Below are 24,465 nucleotides of genomic sequence, written 5' to 3' on the forward strand. Positions count from 1 at the left end.
CCTGGCCACCAGTTCTTAGTCCTTCTCTTCCTAGTTGATGAATCTAGAGTCCTCCATGCCCCCATCTCTATCTCCATCTCTGGTGCTGCTGCTTCTCTGGATGGTCTTTCTTTTAAGAAGTATCTTCTGTTCTTCTAGCTGCTCCAGTGTGGTCTGCTTGTCCTGTCAAGTGGGAATGTCCCACCTCAGAAGGTTCTGGATGGGGCTTAGGATTCCACCTAAGGCCCTATACACTACAAAGGCTCCACAGGAAGACTGTTTTACTGGACAAGTTCTAGAACCCCTTTTAGGTATTCTAATCAGTTATAGGCTGAAGACAGGCCAACAAGCTTTCTGTAATCATGTTTTCCAATATTCCTTTTGATCCCATGCATATGTCTATTTTACAATAGTAGGAAAGGGAAATTAACTTTCATAAGATAGTCAAGCATCTTAACATTATTTCTTCTTTTACCTATTCAGACTATATCTCGATCCTTGTATCACAGAGCCCTGTTGTTCTGAGGTTGAGCATACATCACTGTTTACCTCTGTCCCAGTTAGTCCATGCAAATCTGCCTCAATGTTCCCCTATCTACCTTGTTCTTACATTCCCTCCTTCCATTCTTCCATTGCCCTCCCCAACACCTGAAGTATGATGTGTCTATCACCTACCCTATGCTTTACTGTCCTCCCCACCCCAATAATTAACAATTTTCCCCCTTTTAGTATGGTTTTATTTTCTTAAGCTTTTACAATAATGGTCTTATGCAATATTTGTCCTTTTGTGACTAATGTCACTCAAGATGTCCTCAAGGTTCATCCATGTTATGCGGTGGCCTGTAGCTTCCTTGTTATTCTTCAAGGTAGCATGATATTCCATTGTGTATATGTACCAAAGTTTGTTTATCCATTCTTCCATTGACTTAGGCTGTCTCCATCTTTTGCTACTGTGAATTAGTGCTGCTATGAACATTGGTGTGCATGCATCTACTTGTGTTATGGCTCATATTGCTTGTGGATATATATCAAGTAGAAGAATTGCTGGATCATACAGTATTTCTGTTTCCAACTTTCTGAAGGAAGCACCATACTCTTTGCCAGAGTGGTTGGACCATTTTGCATTCCCACCAGAATATAGGAGTCTCTCCACTTCCTTGCCAGCATTGAGCGTCCTCTGAGTTTTAGAACTTTGCTGTTACTGCTGGTTGTAGGTATTCTCTTAATTAGAAACTTCTAATTTCTCTTGTGGAGTCCTGGTGTGGTGCTACGTGTTAATGCGTCGGACTGCAAAGCCATTTGAACTGCAAGGTCGGCGGTTCAAGGTCACTGGCTGCTCCTCAAAATCCCTGTAAGTGTCACTATAGGTCGGAACCGACTGGACAGCAAATAACAATAACAACAATTTCTCTTGTAGTTTTCTATCTTTTGAGGCTCAACTGTCAAAGTCTTTTTTCAGAATCAAACATGGCACAGCTTCTGTAATGGCATCTTGGTCAAATGACATCTTGGTGGATAAAACTGGAGTTTGCACTTGCATTGAGATGCAGACATTCAAGGGCAAGGAGAGTGCACAAAGAAGTACAAGTCTATCAGATACTATCAACTCTCTGGGTTAGTCAACAGGAGATGGTTTTAAGTACTGCTGGTTATTTTAGGTTCCTTCAATTATGGTATTTTGGGGAGCAAGGAGAGGAAGTAAGGAGTGGGAAAGGAATATTGACCCAGATCCCAAATAGATTTCAATCTTGTTTTAATCACAAGTGATTGGGAAACCTAGTCTCTTCTTTCCAGTACATATTTCAGGGTGGGAATTGTGTTACTCTGCCACCGTATATGTAATTCTTAGATCTTCATTGTACAACCAGTTTGTGAGTTGGAGAGTTTTCCCAAGGGTTCTTGGGAAGAGAAAGCAGAAAGCCGAGATTGAATAGTTAGGCTGGCTGCTCAGCATTAGTTGGGGGTACGTTTCTACCTTGCATTTACTCCATTTTCTAAGTTGCATAGCTGTGGATTCTGAGGGAATGTAAGGAGCCCTGTGGATTCTGAGGGAATGTAGTGATGAGCTGCAAACTAAAGATTACTGGTGGTTGGAACTCACCAGCTGCTCTGATGCAGAAGGATGATGCTGTTTATCCCTGTAAAGATTCAGTCTTAGAAACCCTGAACAGCAGTTCTACTGCGCCCTATTTAGTCACTGTGAGTCTGAATCAACTTCATGGTAGTGGTGTTTTTGATTTTTAAGTGGATGGGGTAGAGTGAGGAAACAGGGATGATGGAGAACAAAGCTATCTTTAAACTCTTATTATAAACTGAAAGTGAGATGAAATTATCAGTTTAGCACCTTGACCAGTATGTGACACACACATATATAGTAAATATCAAATATATATATATATATTTAAGTTTTTGTTGTGAATTGAGGGAAAGTTTACAGGGCAGATCATCAGTTTTACATTCAACAAATCATACACCTTGTTTCATTATAATTATTATAATCTCCTCTGTGTACCATCAGTTAACAGTGTTTCTATTCATTTTAGCTTTCTTTTTTTAAAAACACTCAAGCATATATAATAATTTATACCACCAAAGGGCACATCCTGCAAGTCGGCCTCCTGGCCACCAGCTCAGTCCCTCTCCTCCCATGAATTAGAGTCCTCAGCTGTTCCCTTTCTCCATGTCCCCGTCTCTGGTGGCTTTTCTGGATAAGGTCCCAAATTCCACTTGTGCCCTTCTCCCTTGACGATCCTAGGGTCCTCTGTTTCTGGACAGTAAGATTAACTACTCCCCATTTTTGTTATAAAGCTTCTTTTACAGTTGTGACAGTTACAATTAGTCATGATAACAATTACTCACTGTTGAATCATAAGAATCTTGTCCCCATCTCTTTTCACCAGACCCATCTAGACAAGACGAAAACTATTTAGTGGGGACTCTATCTTCCCTCACACACTCTTAAACTAAATTCCTTCTTGAAAGCTTGTAAGTCAGTCACTTTGTGCCTTTATCGCCCCCTCATTTTAGAAAGACAATGTCTAAGTTGCCTGTCCCTATCTACCCTGTGTACAGAGGGGATAGTATTGATACTTGATGTGAAGACTCCTTCCCTCTCTGTTGGTGGAGTTACTACTTCCATGAGTACAGGTCAAGTTCATCAAATTGTAGCAATTTATGCTCAGTTATTAAAAAAAAAAAAAACTTCCTCTAGCCGAGTTCTGATTATCAAGCCATCGAGGCTAACTTAAATGGGTACTATCTGCAAGTCTGGGTGTTGTTGTGTGTCTCCTCTCACTTCATATCTCAAATATATTCTTGAAAAACCAAAGTTTGGTGAGTTTTAGTCTAGAGTACTTTCATTATTCCATAGTTTCCTTACATATAGTGCACCTTACATTTAGTGCCTTGGGACCGCAGATGCTTTAACAGCAAAGGAGAGGACAACGACCCCAGAAAACTTCCCTACTTTTATGTGAGCTTTACCCCTGGTGCCAAGCTTTCAGGCAAAAAGGAAACAGCATGAATAAAGGGGAGTTAGCTCTGTGTGAGCAGCAGCATGTCACAGTCAAAATAAAATGAGTTTGGGAGGCAGTCCCAATGAGGAAAGAATCCTAATTTTGTTATTTTTAACCTTAGAGTTCATATTTTCTCATTTGTAAAATGAGAATAACAGCTGTCTTATGGAGATAATCTATGTGAAAGTATTTTAGTAGCTGCTAAATAAATGCACAGTAAGTGAAATCCAATGTGTACTATTACTCAGTAATTTTAGTTTCCATGCTTGGTAAGTCATAGCAACCCATCAGAAGGACATTTAATTTGAAAACTCTTTATTAACCTGCTGATACGTTTATATATTAACGTCAGCAGGTATTAGACCCACCTAGAATAATGTAGGTGTCCTGGTGTGGTGCTGCAGGTTTATGTGCTGGACTGTAAGGCTGGTTGGAAAGGCAAGGTGAACGGTTCAAGCTCACCAGCTTGGAAACCCTACACAGGATGCTATGAGTCAGAATCAACTCGACAGCATTTAACAACAACAATAACAGAATAATGTAAGATATGACAATGAAAGCATAATTATAGTCATTTATTTGTACACAATTATAATTTTAAAATATTTTTATTATAATACACTTGAACATATACAGAAATAGAATATAAAGAGGCCCCATGGCTTCTGTAATTACCATCCTTCATTCTTTTTTATTTCCTTTTATTGGCAACCCTTTATCTCCTGTCCTGACTCAGGATTATTTTGAAACAAATAACAGGTAAATAGTTCTACTAAAAATATTTCCGTGTGTAACTCTCAAAGATTCTCAATTAAAAAACTTAATCATAATGCTATTATAATAAAAAATATGATCATAGATAATAAAATTAATGACTCCTTTTTATGATTGTTGTTAGGTACTGTCAAGTTGATTTTTAACTCAGAGCAGAACTGTCCCAGAGAATTTTCCAGGCTGTAATCTTTATAGAAGCAGATTAGCAGGTCTTTCTCTCATGGAGCTGATTGGTGGGTTTGAACCACCAATCTGTCAGTTAGCAGCTGTCATGGATTGAATTGTGTCCCTCTATGTGCCAGAGTCCTGGTGTGGCACTGCAGGCTAATGCACTGGACTGCGAGTTCGGTTTGAACTGCAAGGTTGGCAGTTCAAACTTAACCAGCTGCTCCCTGAAAATCCTTTACAGGGTCACTGAGATGGGACCAACTCAACTCGACAGCACTTATAGCAACAACAAATATGTGCTGCTCTGTGGTAGAAAGATGAGGCTTTTTGCTTCTGTAAAGATTTACAGCCTTAGAAACTGAAGTCAACAGCACACAACCACCACCAATACCAAAATATGTCAGCTTGGCTGGGCCAAGTTTCTTAGTGGCTTGACAATTATGTGATGATCCCCATGATGTGATCTGATGTGCTAAACCACTAAGAGGATTATGGGTGGAGACACACCTCTTTTAATCCCATTATAACCCTGATCCAATGTAAGGAGATTCCCAGAGTTGTGGCAAGAAACACCTTTTATCTTATGAAATGAGATAAAGTAAGAGAGAAGTAAACAGAACAGAGACCTATCACCACCAAGAAAGAAGGCCAGGAGTGGAGTGCAGCTTTTGGACCTGGGGTCCTTGCACTATGAAGCTCCTAGATGCAAGACACATGGGGAATCTCCAAGGAATGATGTGCCTACAGATACTAAAAGGAGACAAGGACCATTTTCCAGATAATTTGAACTTTTTGCCTCTTAAACTGTGAGAGAATTTCGGTTTGTTAAAAGCCATTGCCTTGTGATATTTGTTCCATCTGTGTTGTCGTTAGTGCTTATCCTACAGTACTACACTAGGACTCCTATGTCACTTACAAGCCCACAAAGTGAATAAGTGTGCATCTGTAATTACATGCTTCTTATTTTAAACTCAGGGAACCCTGGTGGTGCTGTGAGTTAAGTGCTGTCTGCTCCTGTAAAGATTTATAGTCTTGGAAACCATAAAGAGCAGTTCTACTGTCTTAAATTATAGGACTCCATGTTGTTGTTGTTGTTGTTAAGTTCCATGGAGTCGGTTCTGACTCATAGTGACCCTGCACAGGGTTTCTGAAGCTGCAAATCTTTATAGGAGCAGAAAGCCTCATCTTTCTCCTGCAGAACAGCTGGCAGTTTCGAACTGCTGACCATGAGATTAGCAGCCCGATTCGTAACCACTATGCTACCAGAGATATAACTGCTCTTGGCTTCCAAGGAGCACTCTGGCTGCACTTCTTCCAACACAGACCTGTTGGTTCTATGGGCAGCCCATGGCACTTTGAATATTCTCCTCCAATACTTTAACTCAAAAGCATCAATTCTTCTATGGTCTTCCTTATTCACTGTCCAGCTTTCACATGCATATGAGGTTACTGAAGATACCATGGCTTGGGTCAGGCGCACCTTAGTCTTCAAGCTGACATCTTTGTTCTTCAACACTTTAAAAAGGTCTTGTGCAGATTGCCTAACGAAATGTCGTTTAATTTCTTGACTGCTGCTCCCATGAGTGTTGATAGTTGATCCAAGAAGAAAGAAGTCCTTGACAACGTCAATCTTTTCTCCGTTGATAAGAATGTTGTTTATTGGTCCAGTGGTGAGGATTTTTGTTTTCTTTACATTGAGATGCAATCCATACAAGAAGGCTGTGATCTTTGATCTTCAGTAAGTTTTTAAGTCCTCTTCACTTTCAGCAAGCCATGTTATATCATCTGCATATTGCAAGTTGTTAATGAGTCTTCCTCCAATCCTGATGCCACATTTTTCTTCATATAACCCAGTTTCTCCGATTTGCTCAGAAAATACCATGGTTTGGGTCAGGCACATCTTAGTTCTAAACTGAAATCTTTGCTCTTCAATACTTTAAAGAAGTCTGTGCAGCAAATTTGACTAATGCAGTATGTCTTTTGATTTTTTGAGTGTTGATGGTTGATCTGAGCAAAATTAAGTCTTTGAAAACTTCAATCTTTACTCCATTTATCTTGATGTTATTTATCGGTCCACTTGTGAACTTTTGTTTTCTTTACATTGAGGTGCAACCCATACCAAAGGCTGCACCTCAATGTAAAGTAAACAGAAACCTCACAACTGGATCAATAAATAACATAATCCTGATGCCACGTTCATCTTCATATAATCCAGCATGTCAGATTACTTGCTCAGCATACAGACTGAATAAGTATGATGAAAGAATGCAACACCCTTCCTGATTTTAAACCATTCAATATCCCCCTGTTCTTTTTGAACTGGCTCTTGGTCTATGTACAGTGTCGTCATGAACACAATTAAGTGTTGCAGAATACTCATTCTCCATAATGCTGTCCATAGCTTGTCATGATCCACACAATGGAAACATTTTGCATAGTTAATAAAGCACAGGTATACATTTTTCTGATATTCTCTGCTTTCAGCCAAGATCAATCTTACATCAGCAATGGTATCCTTTGTTACTTGTTCCTGTCTGAATCCAACCTGACCCGGAACCTCTGACAGTTCCCTGTCAATGTACTGCTGCAGTTTTTTACTTGCATGCACTATTAATGATATTGTCTGATGATTTCTGCATTCCATTGAGTCACCTCTCTTTGGAATGGACACAAACATAGATCTCTTCCAATCAGCAGGCCAGGTCTTGCCAATTTCTTGGCATAGATGAGTGAGAGCCTCTAGTGCCGCATCAGTTTGTTGAAAGATTTCAATTTGCATTCCATCATTTCCTTGCCAATGCCTTCCGTGTACCTTGGATTCTTCCTCAGTATCACAGGTTCTTGAACATCAACCATTTCTCTTTGGTACAGTGAATGTGTATTCCTTCCAGCTTCTTCTGATGCTTCGTGTATTATTCAGTATTTTGCTCATTGTTATTGTTATGTGCCGCTGAGTTGGTTCTGACCCACAGCGACCCTGCATAGGATTTCCAAGGAGCAGCTGGTGAGCTTGAACCGCCAACCTTGTTGTTCAAATGGCTTTGCAGTCTGGCGCATTAATCCACAGTGCCAAGCCAAGATAGAACCCTGCAATGTTGGAGATAGGATGCTATTAATTTTGTGGTTGTTATGTGCTGTGGAGTTGGTTCTGATTCATAGCGACCCTGTACAGGGTTTCCGAGGCTGTAAATCTTTATGGGAGCAGAAAGTCTCATCTTTCTCCGGCGACCAGCTGGTAGTTTTGAACACTGACCATGAGATTAGCAGCCTGATTTGTAACCACTACGCTACCAGAGTAGTCATCACAAATTTATTTTGGATTAACTTTTATAAACATGTGGGAACTAGAGGCATACTGAGTTGGTACTCTACAAAGTGAGAAGAAATTTTAAAAATCCAAAAAGCTGGAAAAAGGTGACAGCCTTAATGACAGACAAGAACATGCATTTCCGTAGCACACTTTACCGGACTCACACATGAACCTGACAATGGAGCTGAAGGTCAATCAGGTTGGGTTAATGAGTGATTAATGTCTGATTGAGATGTGTGGGTGACTAATTTTAATCTGTTAGTGGTGATGGGAGGTAGCCCAGTAATGAGGACAACTTCATTACAAAGGAGAAAAATAAGAAAAGTGGGAATGGTGAGGATCAAAAAATAAAAAAGAACCAATGAAGCATGAATTCATTTTACTTTTTCAGATATCTACACCGATATGTTATTTTGATACCATGCCCCACACTACAACACCCTGCATCTGTAGAAGTTACTTCAATGTGACATTCTCAAAATCAAATTAATTTTAATTCACTTTAATTGAAAAACAATTATATCACCTAGTTTAATTTTGACGAGAAAGGAGAGGTACCAAAATACATTAACAATTATAAGGTGTCTAGAGGTTTGAAAATCAGAGTTTTAAAAGGCCTGAAAGCATTCTTTCCAAAGCTAACCCTATGACTTTCAGAGGAGGCATGTAGTTGCCTAAATATGTACAGATCAGGCACTGTTAACAAAGCTATTCAGAGGCAGTGCTGGTTATTTGAAAATGGCAACGTACTACGTTAATGCTTGTTGCTTTGTTATGTGATGTTGAGTTGGTTCCGACTCATAGCGACCCCACATAGGGTTGCCAAGGAGCGGCTGGTAAATTTGAACCGCCAACTTTATGTTTCAAACTAACCTTAAGGTCCAGTGCCTGCCTATCCTACAGCGCTACACCAGGTTAATGTTTACTGAATCCTTAATATGTGCTAAGCACTTTTCTTGGTACTTTACATGATTTAAACTTTTTTTTTTTTTTTAAAGGAAACTTTAGTAGAGAGAGATTATGTGAGTGCCCTGAGGACACAGTGCCAGCATGTTATGTAGTTGGGACTCAAACCTGGGCAGTTGGCCTCTAAAGATTAAAATTTAAGATGCTCTACAATCCATGATTTATAAAATGAATATAATGGTTGGCAAGCTACATCTAACTTTCTTCTCTAAGTTACCCTTGCTCAGATAAATCATTTCTAGATACCAGCCCCAACCCTTAGGAAAGGTGAATTCCACAGACTAACATCTCTACTTAGCCCTCCCTACACCACCTGAGTACTGAAGAAAGGTTCATTAGAAATCACTTTCAGCTCCTATCATTTTAGGGGAATTTTTCACAAAATAATTTCCTCTTCTTAACAGGTTGATTCACTGCAGTTCAAACAACACCTGAAGGACCTTCTCAGATCCTGGTAAGCTCGCAAACTTGAAAAAACAAAAACAAAACAAGTGTAGGTGGGGTTACTAGTAGTCATTCTCGGCCCCTTTCCTGGTTAGCTGGCTGCTTTGTACAAGCGACCGTGTTTTCATTAGGTGTGGGTGTGTAGTAGTAGGAGCTGGCACAGTGTTTCTTTCTGTTGTGCTTAGGGTCGCCATGAATCGGTACTGACTCGATGGCACCTTAACAGCAACAGCAGCAGCAGCAGCATAGAATTTCTGTATCTTGAACAAATCCTGTGAGCCCAGACTCATTTCCCCCATTTAACCAACTGATTTTGTTATTAACCTTGGAAATAGTAAGTAGGACCTGAAATAGTTTGTCCTTCAAAAGCTGCCAGGCAAAATTCCAAAAATTTGGTTAACACTCTAGCCTACCAGCAAAGCAGTGTAGAAACATTTGGTATTACTCTATTGAGGACAAATGGCAGTATATATCAAGATGAAAAGGGAAGATATATTTTTTAATCCTTCTAAATTTTACTTTGTTGTTGAGAATACACACAGCAAAACATACACCAACTCAACCTTTTCTATTTAGTGACACTGATCACAGTTTTTTCAGTTGTGCAACCATTTGAATTGTTCCTCCCTGATTAACAAACTCACTGCTCCCTAAAGGTTCTTATCTAATCTTTTGAGTTGCTGTTGTCAATTTGGTAGGTACTGGACCGTAAGTTAGGTTTGAATTGCAAGGTCGGCAGTTCAAACTCACCAGCTGCTCCTTGGAAACCCTATATAGGGTCTCTATGGGTGGGAACCGATTCAACAGCACTTAACAACATTGTTCTTAGAAGAGCATGATGCTTTATAGCAAGGAGGGGAGTGATTAACTTTTCAGTCTAGGAGCGGAGGTCCCTAGGACCATCAAGGGAGAAGAGCAGAGAGTGGGACCCTACCCAGAGAAGCAGTGATACCTGAAATGGAGCCAGAGATGATGACGTGGAGCGATGGAGCAGCTGGAGACTTTAGATCTAGAGAGGGAGAGCGATTGTGTGCTGAAGACCTAGGGAGTACTGGGGGCAGGACTGCAGGGTATACCCTTTGGTTGGTTGATGATGCATGGAGGGGATTGTAACCGTGGCAATGAGACGATATACGATAGAATGAATGTAAAATTAATGTTCTCCCATGTAAACTATCACATAATTCACAATAACCAATCAAGGCAGACCTTTCTTACCCTTTAAGGAGCTCTGGTAGTATAGTGGTTGAGTTGGTTTGCTAACCACATAGTAACTAGTTTGAAACTACCAGCTGTTCAGTGGGAGAAACATGAGGCTTTCTGCTCCTGTAAAGATTCACAGCCTCGGAAACTCTACACAGGGCTGCTATGGAGCGGAACCGACGCCACGGCACACGAGTACTCCCACTGTTCACTTTAAGAAGACTGCTGGGGATAGTTTTGCTTTAAAAGTATCTCAAGGCAACTTTCAAGGATTCATCCATCCTCCATGACTCTAGATTCTAGTCTGTGGAAATTTGAAATTCTGTTTTGCATTTCCCCTCTTTTGATCAAAATGTTCTGTAATGGTAGCTATATATACACTTTTTCAGAGCAATACAACAAAAGATGAGAAATCTGAATGTCCCTTAACTGGGTAACGACTGGCTAAATAACCTAGAGATTAAAAATAAGGATGTGTGTTATGCATTGATAAGAAAAAAAACAAGTTCAAGGTACAAAAAGAGTATGCATGGTATGCTTCCTTTTGTATACAAATGAGGAAAAAACAGAACTTACCTTGTGGGTGGAGAGTTGAATACACGGAAAACAGTAATTTTTTGTTTTGATTTCTGAAACAGTGAATAGTTAATTCAAAATTTTTTCTCATTGGCTGGAAGCCCTAACTTGTTAAAAGTATTATCAAGTTGGTTCCAATTCACAGGGTTTCTGAGGAGCAGCTGGTGGGTTTGAACCACCAACCTTGCTATTAGCAATCAGTACTTAGTCTACGGTGCTACATGAACAATCATTAAATGCCTACTGTCTTAAAATTTAGTTATATATGTATGATTTGAGTTGTTCAAATCAATCAACTCGTATGCAAAATACAAGGTTGAGTAGAATGAAATGGTTATGGCTAAGCAATTCTGGGATTCAAAGTTTTCGGTGCCTCTGGGAAACTCTGATATCAACAGCTTTACCAATTTCACTTTCTTACTGGGGGTCTTCTCTAGAACTCAGGGGTAAGCAAAGATAGAATACAGCATGCTCCAGCAATTAATTAATAATTCTTCAGGGGTTTGTTTGTAAAACAGCCACACATTATTCATCTGTAAATCTGAAAACATGTATGAAGGAACTGAGTACTTGCACTGTAGAGCATTGAAAAAAAAATTCCTTTAATGGTATAATCCTATTTTAATAATTAAATTGTTTTAATAAACCTCATAGGAATATTTAGTAAAGTATTCATTAATTACAGTGCATTACTCTAAATTTTAAGGAGATACAGCCACTTTTCAAAAGGAATGTGTTCATCGCTCAGAAATTATCTTCCATCCTGAGTCTTAATGATTTTGGCTGGCAAAAACCATTTTGATTTTTTCTCTTACAATTTCTGGTGACTGAATTTGCACTGTAAACAGTGAACCAAAATTATATAACATTCCAGTGTTTCCAAACATGAGGGACACCTATCCATAACTAAGATAGTTCTAGGTGGTACATGAACAAATCAGTAAACATGAAACCACATAGTAAGAATGTTATTCCTTTTCCCCCTTCTTTCAAGCCTTCAGATTCAAAGCACTTGCCTAGCAAGAGTACCTAGCCAGAATTTGCTATCTTGATCTTGATTTTTTGTCTCTTATTGCCAGAAGTATAAAATACAAATATTTGTCTCGTTCCCCCACATTTAGAGAAGTACAACAGGCAGAGAGGAGGCATTACTGTACATGTTTCAGGAAGCCCCCAGTGGTACAATAGTTAAGAGTTCAGCTGTTAACTGTAAGGTTGGTGGTTTAAACCCATCAGCTGCTATAAGAAAAGATGTGGCAGTCTGCTTCTGTAGATTTCAGCCTGTGAAAATCTATGAGACAGTTTTACTTTGTCCATCCTGGGGTAGCGCTGTTGGTTAATGCACTGGACTGCAAAGTCAGTTTGAACCGCAAGCTTGGTGGTTCAAGCTCACCAGCTGTTCCTTCATAACTCTATACAGGGTCACTATGGGTCAGAACAAACAGATCTGTGTTGGAAGAAGTATAGCTTCTTCTGGCTTTAGTTTTCCATATTCTTTCCCAGTGATCTCATTTACTCCTATGGCTTTCATTATTGCCAATATGTGGATAACTTCTAACTTTTTTCAGAGTATTGATGTCTGTATTTCTTTAACAACTCCATCGTAAACTCAACATGTATGTAGAATTTGTCATCTTTCTGCAAACACTTCTCTTGGTTTCATTTCCTTCATGCTATCTGTATTCTTGCCATCACTCAGGCTCAAATACTCAATCCACCTAATGTCTTTCCCATCACACTTAACCAGGTATCAATAAACATTTTATATGGCATTTTAATAGCTTGTATGGCACTGGAAGATAAGCAGTGGGCTGCTAATCGCAAGTTCTGTAGTTCAAACCCACCAGCTGTTTGTTGGAAACCTTGCAACGAATTGTAACCAACTTGAGGGCACTTAACAAGTGTTACAAACAAGAAAATGTTGGTTTTCATTTTTCTCCTTCCCACATAAAAAATAAAGGCAAGTTAGGAGACTTGCTCAGGTTGTAAGCATAGCGAGTAGTTAGTGTAGACTAAGATTCACTTTTTAAACCTGAACTTGGGACTTTTCATTCCAAATGCCATGTTTTTATGTTACCATACTGCTCCTCAGAAATCCTATACAGGGTCGCTATGAGTTGGAATCGACTCAACAGCACTTAATAACAAATACTACCCCTAGTTGTTGTTATTAAAGTGCCGTTGTGTCAGTTAAGACTCATATGGACCCTGTATAAGGTTTCAGGAGAGACTGGTGGGTTTGAATTGCTGACCTTGTGGTTCGCAGTCCAATGCTGATCCAACAGCGACACACCACTTATGCAGAACACTTTTACATTCTTCACTGCTGCTACCCTTAGAATTCAGGCCTATCTTATCTTTTACCTGGACTCTTACAGTGCCGGTGGTGCTACAGGACAAGCATTGGACTGCTAAACCACAAGGGTGGGCAGTTAAAACCCACTAGTTGCTCTATAGGAGATAGATGAGGCTTTCTGCTCCAGTAAAAATTTAGTCTCGGAAATGCTGAGTCAGAATCAAGTTGACTGCAGTAGATTTGGTTTTGGTTTTCTTATAGTAACTTTTAAACTATTTCTCTAATTCTAAATCTTCCTTTTTCCTCCTCTTGCTCCTTATGTCAGGCCACTGTAACTACTAATTTCCCTAAATTTCTACAGGAAACACGTAAGGATGACAGCCAGGTACCTTATCGAAGAGTTAAGCTATAAAATTCTAGATAATAGATTTAATCAGGCACCTTAGACATAAGAAGATGCAGGCATCTCTGAAACTAGGTTTACTGACTATAAAAACTGACAGAACTCTATTAATGCCTTTACAGAAAGATTGCCTTAGCCAGAGAGGGAACGGTAGCGGATCCAGCACTGTCCCGATGAGACTGTTTTCTAACTTGTTAGCAGGCTTAGTATAGACGCATGAAACCTAGAGCAAAATAAACCACAAAGTGAACACCAGTGTAGCCCCCACCCATGTCAAGAAATAGCACATTGCCAGTAACCCAGAGATGCCCCTGAGTCTCCTCCTAAGTACTTACCCACAAAGGTAAACACGAGCCTGCTTTTTATGATCCTGCCTGGTGCTTCTTTATAATTTTTACCAGCTACACATAGATCCTTAAATCTAATTTGGTTTTGCCCGTTCTTTTGAACTTTGCATTTCTTGTGACCATACAATCACTATATATTCCTACCAGCACTGTCTAGTTCCAGATCTCAACTAACAATTGGCATTTGGTTTTCCATTTGAGTTATTCTGCTGTGTGTACTGTGGTGTCTCATTGTGGTTGATTTGCATTTCCCTGTGGTGCTGTAAGAAAAGCCCTGGACTGCTAACCACAAGGTTGGTAGTTCAAACCAACCAGCAGCTATACAGAAACTCTACATAGGGTCACTCTGAATAAGAATTGACAACGGCACTTAGCAACAACAATAATGAGTAAATAAATTGAGCACTATTACAAAGCAGAAATATTTGTATTACATTAATGAAAGTGTCTTGGCATCAATCTTCCCTTGGATCTAGGAGCTGTACAGTGCACACAACCTGGTCCAAATGACGCATTCCACTCCTGTCTCTTCTTTTTTGGTGGTGGTAGGTCCCTGTGATCTCTGTGCACTTCTCTCGCCCTTTTATTTCTTGTAAAGATAAAAAGTGTTACGGGTCACAACTCTGGGAAACTCCTTTACATTTGATCAGGGTGTGATGGGATTAAGGATATTGCAGCTCACCCTTAAGGAAACATCACATAATAGCCACGCTATTAAGAATAATGGCCCAGCCAAGCTAACAGATATTTGGTTGTTGTTGAGTGCTATTGAGTTGATTCCGACTCATAGCAACTCTGCATAGGGTTCCCAAGGAGCAGCTAGTGAATTTGAACTGTTGACTTTATGGCTCAAACTAACCTTTCAGTCCAGTGCTTTATTCCACAGCGCCACACCATCTGGGGGACACAATTCAATGACAGTTACAATGGCATGAAAAAGAGTTAAGAATACTAGCCTTGAAATAACAAGGGAACTCTGCCTTCAATATTTACCAGTTTGGTGGCTTTATACAAGTTACTCAACTTATTTTAGTCAATTTCTTCATTGGAAAAAAAATGGAGGTAAAAATACCTATTTTATAGAGTTGTAAGACAATATACAAGGAGCTCTGGTAGTGTAGCGGTTACGAATCAGGCTGCTAATCTCAGTCAGCAGTTTGAACTACCATCTGTTCTAAGGGAGAAAGATGAGGCTTTCTGCTCCCGTAAAGATTTACAACCTCGGAAACTCTGTACAGGATTGCTATGAGTTGGAACCGACTCCACAGCACATAACAACAACAAAGACAATATATAAGGAGCTCTGGTAGTGTAGTGGTTACGAATCGGGCTGCTAATCTCACAGTCAGCAGTTCGAAACCACCAGCTGTTCCGCGGGAGAAAGATGAAGCTTTCTGCTCCCGTAAAGATTTACAGCCTCGGAAACCCTGTACAGGGTCGCTATGAGTTGGAACCGACTCCACGGCACATAACAACAACAAAGACAATATATAAGGAGCTCTGGTAGCATAGTGGTTACGAATTGGGCTGCTAATCTCACAGTCAGCAGTTCAAAACTACCAGCTGTTCCGCGGGAGAAAGATGAGGCTTTCTGTTCCCGTAAGGATTTACAGCCTTAGAAATCCTGTACAGGGTTGCTGAGTCAGAACCGACTCCACAGCACATAACAAGAAGACGACGACAATATATATAGATATATATTTAGGCTTTGCACACAGGAAGCATTTTAATAAATGATAGCTATTAATTAATACACTGTGGAGTTCCTGGGAGCATATAGTAGTTGACTATTTAGCTGAAAGGTTGACGGCTTAAGCCCACTGAAGCAACTTGAAAGACCCAGCAATCTGCTTCTGAAAGGTCAAGCCTTGGAAATCCTATGGAGCAGATCTACTTGAAACACATGGTCATGAGTAAGAAGTGACTTGACTAACAGCAATTACAGAAGCTCCGGTGGTGGTGCTATAAGACAAGTACTAGAAGGCTAACTACAAGGTTGCCAGTTCAAACCCACCAGCTGCTCCATGGAAGGAATATGAGGTGTTCCTGCTCCTGTAAAGATTTACAGCCCCAGAAACCCCACATGGGGTTGCTACGAGTTGAAACCAACTCAATGGCACTGAGTAACAGCAACAATATCAACTTGTTATTTCCATGTAGTCTTCTATCTTTATGGAGAATGAAAAAGAGTTGACGTCCATTCCTCTCTTAGCCGTTATGATGTTGTGAAGTGCCATCAAGTTGGTTCAGACTCATAGTGACCCTGAAGAAGGTTTCTGAGGAGCAGCTGGTGGGTTTGAACTCTGAACTTGTGGTTTTAAGTCCAGCGCTGATCCTACAGTTCCATACCAGGAGTCCTTAGACATTATAAAGTAAAAAAAAGAGGCATTTAGATTTAGATAAGTTTTCTAAGGAACTTGATCTTTCTGATTCCTTTTGTTTGGACACCTCCAGAGTTTCATAAATTATCTATGGTGAAACATCATAAACATTTTAAAGTAAAATACAATAAAAATGAATGACTAGAAAAGGTAAATAAACAAAAATTAAGGCATGTATGATACAAGCTCAACTTTTTTTTTTTTAGATCTGCACACAAATTTGTTAAATTGCTATAAAAGTTTCTACATTTTTACACTCAATTTTTGCAAATGTCTTGCCATGGATCAGTAACAAAGGCTTAATGGATTGGCACAAGCCTATGGACCTTAACTCTGATGGTACTGCTCTAGAGAAGTGACAAAAATCATACTTCTAAATCTGCAGGGCTGAAGCCAGAGCCTGGACTGTAGGGACCCAAGTGAAGGGTTGCTTTTAGTTTCAACCGTCTCTCACCAGCCTTAAGCATGAGAGTGTTACTTCCAGCTCACACATCTTCCACTGCTCATGTATCTCTTGGGTTAAATCACAATTTTTCAACCTATAGTCCGAGATCTTCCAGGCTGATTCCAAAGTTTTTGCGGAGCCTAATTTTCCTGGTGTGGTGCTGTGGGTTAATGCGCCAGACTGCAAAGCCGTTTGAACTGCAAGGTTGGCAGTTCAAGCTCACCAGCTGCTCCTCGGAAACCCTACACAGGGTTGCTATGGGTCGGAACCAATTTGATGGCACTTAACAACAAATTTTCCACTATCTTCTATTCCACTACACTACACTAGCCAGTAAGTTAGCAACTTGCCACATGTGGCTAATGAGCATTGTGACTAGCATAACTGAGGCACTGAATTTTTAATCTTAACTTTAATTAATTTAAAATTAGATTTCAAATAAACCTGTTATTTGACTTAGTTATTAGGAAACATAAGTTTAGAATGACTTAGGTATGTGAATTTACTTTTTCAACAATCTATTTTATGAAAGCTAAATCAAGCATTGAGATGTACTGTTTAAGTGTAAAATAGACATTAGATTAGAATTCAAATAGTAATGAAAAAAGAATGTAAAACACCTAAAATATTTTATTGGACAGCATCAGCCCAACTAACCATGCTTAGCGGATCTAGGAATGAATTGAACCTTGATTCATGTTTGATTCATATTTCACTGGTCAATTCTAATCACAAAATATCTCTTGTATCCATCCTCTATCATTACTGTTACCAAACGATGGGACGGTATCTGTGCTGGGAATTACACTATCATGCATGAGACTAGGAAGCGAGCACTAGATGGTCAGTGCATCATTCAGGATGAAGAGCAACACTTCACGTGGATCCCTATGATCCAGGTTCTGACTTTAGCCCTGGAGTATTGATAATCCATTCCTGAAAACCTTTTAATGGTTTTCATGGGATTTAACACTTCTGGAGAGTTCTACAATTTCTTGCTTTGTTCACTAGAGTTAAGTCACATTGGTCTCTTTTTGCTCCCTCAACACAACAAACTTCTCACTTTAGGGCCTTTGATCAGCTATTCCCTTTGGTCTGGCATACTGCCCTTGCCTTATTTCCATTCAAGTCCCAGTTTACAGAATACCTTTTCAGTAAGGCAATCTTGGATCAATCATCAAGAGTTTGCTTTCTCCCCCACAGAAACACTTTATCCAACCATCCTTTATTTTCTTCATGGAACTTATTATGGGATATTATCTTTCCTGGTCTTTAAAAAAATAAGGTTTGTTTGCAGGCACTTCAAATTCTACATGACCAAAACTGAAATTTATTCCAACCCAACATGCTGTGTTCTCCCCTTGTTTCTAATCTCAAGGAAGACACTAGCATCCTATCAGCTGCTCCTCCAACACATTTATGAGCCATCTTTGATGTTATCTTCTCATCATTCCCTTACCCAGCAACCAAATCATCAACCACTTCATATTCACTTTGGCCATTTTCTTTGCTCTTATTTGGCACTACTTCAGTGCAAGTCATTATGCTCTTCTGCACTGCATTACCGTTTTGTCCAAATTGTCTACTTTGCCTCCAAGTTTTGTCTAACTGTGCTTTCTAAAATGCAAACCGAATCCTCATTGTCTTTCTATTGGTTCTCAGAAGCAAATTCCAGTACACAGCATTTCAAAGCCCTTCATGAATTCACATGGCTACATCTCTACAGCTCGTAGAAGCAGCATTGCCTTCTTCAGCCAACAGTCTCCCCTGTGTTTTGCCTCCTACCATTTACACTTATTGCTTTTTCCAACTGAAAGACCCTTCCCCCGGCGGTCTCCTATTAATTGCTTCTCCAGTCCCACTCCATGCACGCTTTTGCCCCCCGTTTCCCAAGTAAATTCTCCTCTGAGAATCTTTTCAGCAGCTTACTTTGTTCATACCACTGATGATGCCTATTGATTTGTCTGCCTATAGCATAAGATTATGACTGCAAGAATGTATGGCATTCATTGTTAAGTACCAAGTTCAAACAGCTACCCTCAGTAGGGTTTTCAGATGTATTGCATTCAGCAAATCTGCTGCACAAGACCTCTTTAAAGTGATCAAGAGTGAAGAAATCAGCAAGGACTAAGGTGCACCTAATCCATGCCTGGTGCGGCGCTGTGAATTAATGTGCTGGACTGAAAAGTTGGTTTGAACACCAAGGCCATTGGTTCAAGCTCACCAGCTGCTCCTTGGAAACCCTATACAGGGTTGCTGTGGGTGGGAACTGACTCGACAGCCCTTAACAACAACAATGCAAGCCACAGTATTTTCAATAACTTATGCATGAGAAAGTTGGATAGTGAATAAGGAAGACCGTAGATGAATTGACGCATTTGAGTAATGATTTTGGCGGGGAATATTGTTAAGTAGCATGGACTGCCAAAAGAACAAACAGATCTGTGTTGGAAGAAATACAGCCAGAATGTTCCTTGGAAGTCAATATGGCCATCTCTCATACTTCAGACATATTATCAGGAGGGAATCAGGTCTTGGAGAAGAATGTTTGGTAAAGTGGAGAGTCGGAGAAAAAAAGTAAGATCCCCCAACGAACGGCTTGGCACAGAGACGGCAGCAATGGGCTCAGGTGTAGCAATGATTGATTGTGAGGTTGGTGCAAGGCTAGGCAGTGTTTCTTTCTGTGTGCACAGGACTGCTGAGTTGGTACCGACTTGCTGGCCCCTGACAATATAGGATTTTCAAGGGAGAAAGATGAAACTTTCTGCATTTGCTGATTTAAAGCCTCGGACACCCTATACAGGGTTGCTATGAGCCAGAACCGAATTGACCACACTTAACAACATAGGGTTTTCAGGAGTCCTGGTGTGGAGCTGTAGGATAATCACTGGACTGCAAACCATAAGGTCAGTGGTTCAAACCCACAGAAACTCTATAAGAGGTCTCTGAGTAGGAATTGGCTCTAGGCAGTTAACATAGGTTTTTCTCCAAGAGTGGTTGGTGGGTTTCAGATTTTGTGGATGTGCTTATCCTACAGTGCCACATTAGAACTCCACTTATCTAAATAAACTCAACGTTAAAGGAAAAGTATGTGACATAAAAATCCAGACAGATGTTTGCCAACTGAAGCAATGCAAATATTAAATCATGAAAAAGCACACAGAAAACATGCAGCTATGTCATTTATAGCTTGCTTTTATTTTACAGTTGCACAGTAACTGCAAATCTTTATTACATCAGTATTACAAAATGGTAAACGGGAGAAAAATGGCCTGAGATGAATCACTGGACCAGCTAACAGCAAGGCCAACGGTTCAAACCCACCAGCCACTCCTAGGGAACTTTATACAGGGTCCCTAAGTCGGAACCAACTGGATGGCATTTAACGCTCTAGGTTTAAACTCTCGGCATTGCCCCAGACAGTCCCAACTGTAAGGTACGTTGTTATTGCCATCGAGTCGGTTTCTGCTCACAGCGACCCTGTACAGGGTGGTTTCCAAGAAGCAGCTGGTGGGTCTGAAACGCAGATATTGCAGTTAGCAGTCCAGTGTTTTTATTCTACAGCTCCACACCAGGACTCTTAAAATACAGGATGCCAAAAATCGCAAAAACCGTTCCCACGGCCCCCCATTAAAAACATACCAATGTTGGATTCCTCAGCAACTCACACAAATTTCAAAATAAAAGTTTGCAACTTTATGGAGCCCTGGTGTGTTCCTGTAGGATACGCACTGGGCTGCAAGGGCGGAGGTTCAAACTCACCAGCCAATTCTCGCAAACCCTATACAGAGTCACTCTTTAGTTGGAACCGACTCAATGGCACTTACAACTTTCTCAATAAAACAGACCACTTAAAAATCTTTTGACATTCTAATTTTGGGAAAACAAACCTCTACCTACTTAAAGTGCTAGCATTCCAGGAAGCAGTTACTATGTATCTACTCAGTATGAGACAGTATGCAACGCTTGGGGAAAAAACAAAAAACAGGACTAGAGAAACTTGACTGCTAAGTTTATGCGAAGTGGCTAAGGAACATCCGACCCGACCCTCCTAGTAGGCCTAGTTCAATCTAGGGCCACTTTGCGTTCCATCTAGCCTCTAGGCTGATACGCGGCTGAACTGGTAAATTAAACTGAAGTAGCCCCGGTTTCTAGTCTCTCAATGGTCCTGTCGGAGAGACAAGGGTGCTTAGTGCACGTACATCAGTTTCCAAACTCCTACCCACCGCAGAAACAGGCGGGAAAGGGCCGCGGATGTACCGGCACCTCCGACGCGCACATGGCCGGCCGCAGCTACCACCCCCGCTGCCGCGCAGGCGCCGGGAGTGCCGGGACTTGCGGCCGCAGATCAGTCCGCCGTTTCTTTGTGTGGCAGCTGTAGAAATGACATTTTCCTCTCCTCCATAAAAAATAAAAATTACATATCTCCCCCCTTTCACTTTTCTAACTGGGGTCAGGGGTGGGTGGGAGAAGCATCTGCTGACGAGGACAGGGGCGGAAAAGGCTGAGGCTAAGGGATTGAGGGCCGGGTCCGGGAGGGATGCTGGGAGCTTTGACTCACTCGCACACCATGTGTCCTTCCGCGCGCAGCACGGGGGACTTTTCGGTGGGGATTTTGGGCGCCGACCAGACGCGGCATTTTCGGAAAATAGCGCCCTGTGCAGCTGAAGCACTTTGTGTGTAGCGGGGCCGCGTCAGCCCGGCCGGGTACGAGGTGCCTCGGGTCCCCGCACCACCTCCTGCTGCTCCCCCGTCGCCGCTCCCGAAGCTTTTCCAGGTCAGTGCGGGTCTGTGTAGGGCCCTGTTACCACCGGATGTGGAAGTTGATCTCTTCGCTGGTAAAAAATAATTCCACTTCCCCCGGAACCCAGATCATCCCCGCGATTTCCTGTTTATTGCATTAAGGCGCCGGGTTTCCGGGGCTCCTGGCCCCGCTTATTCCGTGGGGGTCGGCGGGGTCGGCCTGGGCGCTCGCTTCGCCCGCGCCGCCGCCGCGCTTTGTCCGCTGGGCACCCCGCTTCTGGGAGGGGCTGGCAGACATGGTGGCGGCCGCCGCCCCCTCCTCGGGCCTGGCGCGCCGCGTCCTCCTCGCAGTTTCCCACCAGACCGGTCCCGAGAGGCCGGGCCGGGCCGGGATCGCGCCGGGGCGGCGGGGGGCTCTGCGTGTTCCGGGAGGCGGGCGGTGTGCGGACGAGGAGCCAGGCGCGGCCCGGACTCTCGCCTTGTGCCGTCTGCTCCTTTGTTTGAGCGGCCTGACGACCCTGCCGGGCTTCCCGGTACGAGGAAGGGGCGGCGGGCCCCAGGCGCGTTGTGCTGAGGGGCCCGCGTGTTCGGGAGGCGCTCGGGCCGCGGCGGGAGCGGACGGCCCAGAAAGGGTTAACGGGAGAGCCCAGCCCGTCCCGCGCGGCGACTGCCATGGTCTTGGGGACTTGAATTCCCTGAGGGTACGAAGCCTGCTCTTCTGGATGTTCCGGACTAAGTCTTAGGGTCTTGCCGCGGGACCTGCGAGTGCGACGGCTTCGGGAAAGAAGATGCGAATCTCGCCAGGTCATTTCTGCCTGGCACCGTTAATGCGTGTATTTTGTGTGTTTTCGTTGAAGCGCTCCAACCTTGTTCAGACTGCCTAGCATCCCGGGTGCATAGTGAAAACAGACTAAAGGAATTCTGTAGGTCTGCTTTGTGTGTGTTTTCCCACTTGAAACTTATTTTCTGTACACATACCCCTGTTTTAAAACTGATTGGACTGTAGCAAAACAGACATCTGTTCAAAGGAGGGGCCGAAACATACTTTCGAAGGGGGCTTGGTAATGGCAAATATTTTAAGTTATTTCTCCGGACACTGATTTTTCTGAGTCGATTCAGGCAAGTTACTTTCAGACCTAGTTTTTGTCTGGAAAAAGGTTTGATATTGCCAGTAAAATACCTTTGTAAAAGCAGTTTGCATCCCAGAATTAAAAATGTACCATAATCGACTGTGCAGAAGTTAATGGTTAAAACAATCCTTTTGTGGATGCTTTACCCCACCTGAAGAACCACTCGCTTTAGTTTAAATTTCTTCTCAATGACACATAGCTATCAGCCTTGACACTTCCAGTCAGACCGAATTGAAGGAAACCAAAGACAACTTTATTTTTCTTAATTTTCTTTCTTTTGAAGTATTTACTGATTCATTACATGTTAACATAAATCATGTGTAAGTGGAGTGGCACTGCTTGTATTACTGCAAATTTTTTTTACATTTATTTTTTGTTGAGAATATACACAAATACACCAATTTCTACATGTACATTTCAGTGGCATTGATTACATTCTTAGAATTGTACATCCGTTCTCTCCTTTTCTGCTTGGATTTGTTATTCATGAACGTAAACTCACTTTTGCAATTCTCTTTAAGACCTGGTTTAATAGAAGATACTTAAGTCTACTTCTGCATTTAATTTGTTTGGAAATCATATCATGTAACTAACTGCTGGGAAACTCCACTGTACATTCATGCCTCATTTTATGTATTTTTATCCTGAGATTTGTGTTATTCCTGCCTTGCTCTCACCGTATAAATCACATCAAGATACGTTGTTAAGTGCTGTGGAGTCTGTTCTGACTCAGTGACCCTGTATAGGGTTTCCTAGGCTGTACATTTTTGAGGGAGCAGAAGTCTCTTCTTTTTCCCATCTAACGACTGGTGGGCGTGAACCACCAACCTTGTGGTCTTCAGTCTAGTGTTTATTATACAGAGTTACTGCACTCACTGGAGTCCTGGTGCGGCACTGTGGGCTAATGTGTCAGACTTTCAGCAAAGTCGTTTGAACTATTAAGGTCGGTGGTTCAGACTCACCAGCTGCTCCTTGGAAACTGTACAGGGTCGCTATGGGTTGGAATTGACCCGATGGCACTTAACAACAGCCACACTCCCTATATTATGTAAGATACACAAAAAATAGGGCTAAGAAAGTTGGTTTTTAACACTTTTCCTTGGGTTCTTTAAGCTTTCTTAAGGTTAGTATTTAGGTACATAAACTATCACGAATATGGATTGCATTATTCTGATGATCTTGAAGGGGTGTTGAACATTGGAAAATATAAGTGATTACTTTTTAATTTCTGTTTTTTAATCATGTACATAAGTAAAACATGATTCCCATATTAGATGTTCTTATGAAAAGTTGGTTGTAAATACTGTTTTTGAAGCTAGCACTAACAGAGCTCCAGATTTAAAAGGAATCCTGCAGTGAAACTTCGTTAAATACTTTTAATAGTGCACATGTATACCTCGTATATATATATATATATATATATATTTTCCTGGTGTGGTGCTGTAGGTTTAGAGTTATTGGTCTTCTGGAGTTAATGTGGGTTTTCTAAGGTTTTATTTACTTTGCTTTAATTGGTTTTGGTTGGAAGCTACATTCTCAGTTTTTTCCGTGAACTCTCAACTGAATCTGTCAGTCTGTAGTTCTCTACTGTTGGATCAACAGGAAGCATCTGGTCATTCTCTATGTAATTGTTAGAAAATGCCAGGTGTATTTTTAATGTTTGCTGTTGAAATAGATAACAAATTGGATCTTGGTTTTATTTTACATAGTTGTAGTGTTTTACTTTGCCCAGCATCTCTAAGGTGACTTTCTAATTACTGAGGTGTTTCATCTCTTGTGGAATGG

The 24,465-nt window shown here is 41.3% G+C and overlaps 1 protein-coding gene and 1 pseudogene across 1 annotated transcript in view; one reads left to right on the plus strand and one right to left on the minus strand.

The window, feature by feature from the left end:
• The window catches only part of LOC102817549, an 82,779-nt pseudogene extending 61,096 nt beyond the window's left edge, over positions 1 to 21,683 (minus strand).
• The window catches only part of GABPB1 (GA binding protein transcription factor, beta subunit 1), a 93,011-nt gene continuing 89,712 nt past the window's right edge, over positions 21,167 to 24,465 (plus strand). The window contains exon 1 of the mRNA XM_006831657.1: positions 21,167 to 21,584. The gene's annotated coding sequence lies outside the window, so the exon portion shown is untranslated. The remainder of the gene's footprint in view (positions 21,585 to 24,465) is intronic.

This window comes from Chrysochloris asiatica, unplaced genomic scaffold (genome assembly GCF_000296735.1).
Source record: "Chrysochloris asiatica unplaced genomic scaffold, ChrAsi1.0 scaffold00004, whole genome shotgun sequence".
NCBI lineage: Eukaryota > Metazoa > Chordata > Mammalia > Afrosoricida > Chrysochloridae > Chrysochloris > Chrysochloris asiatica.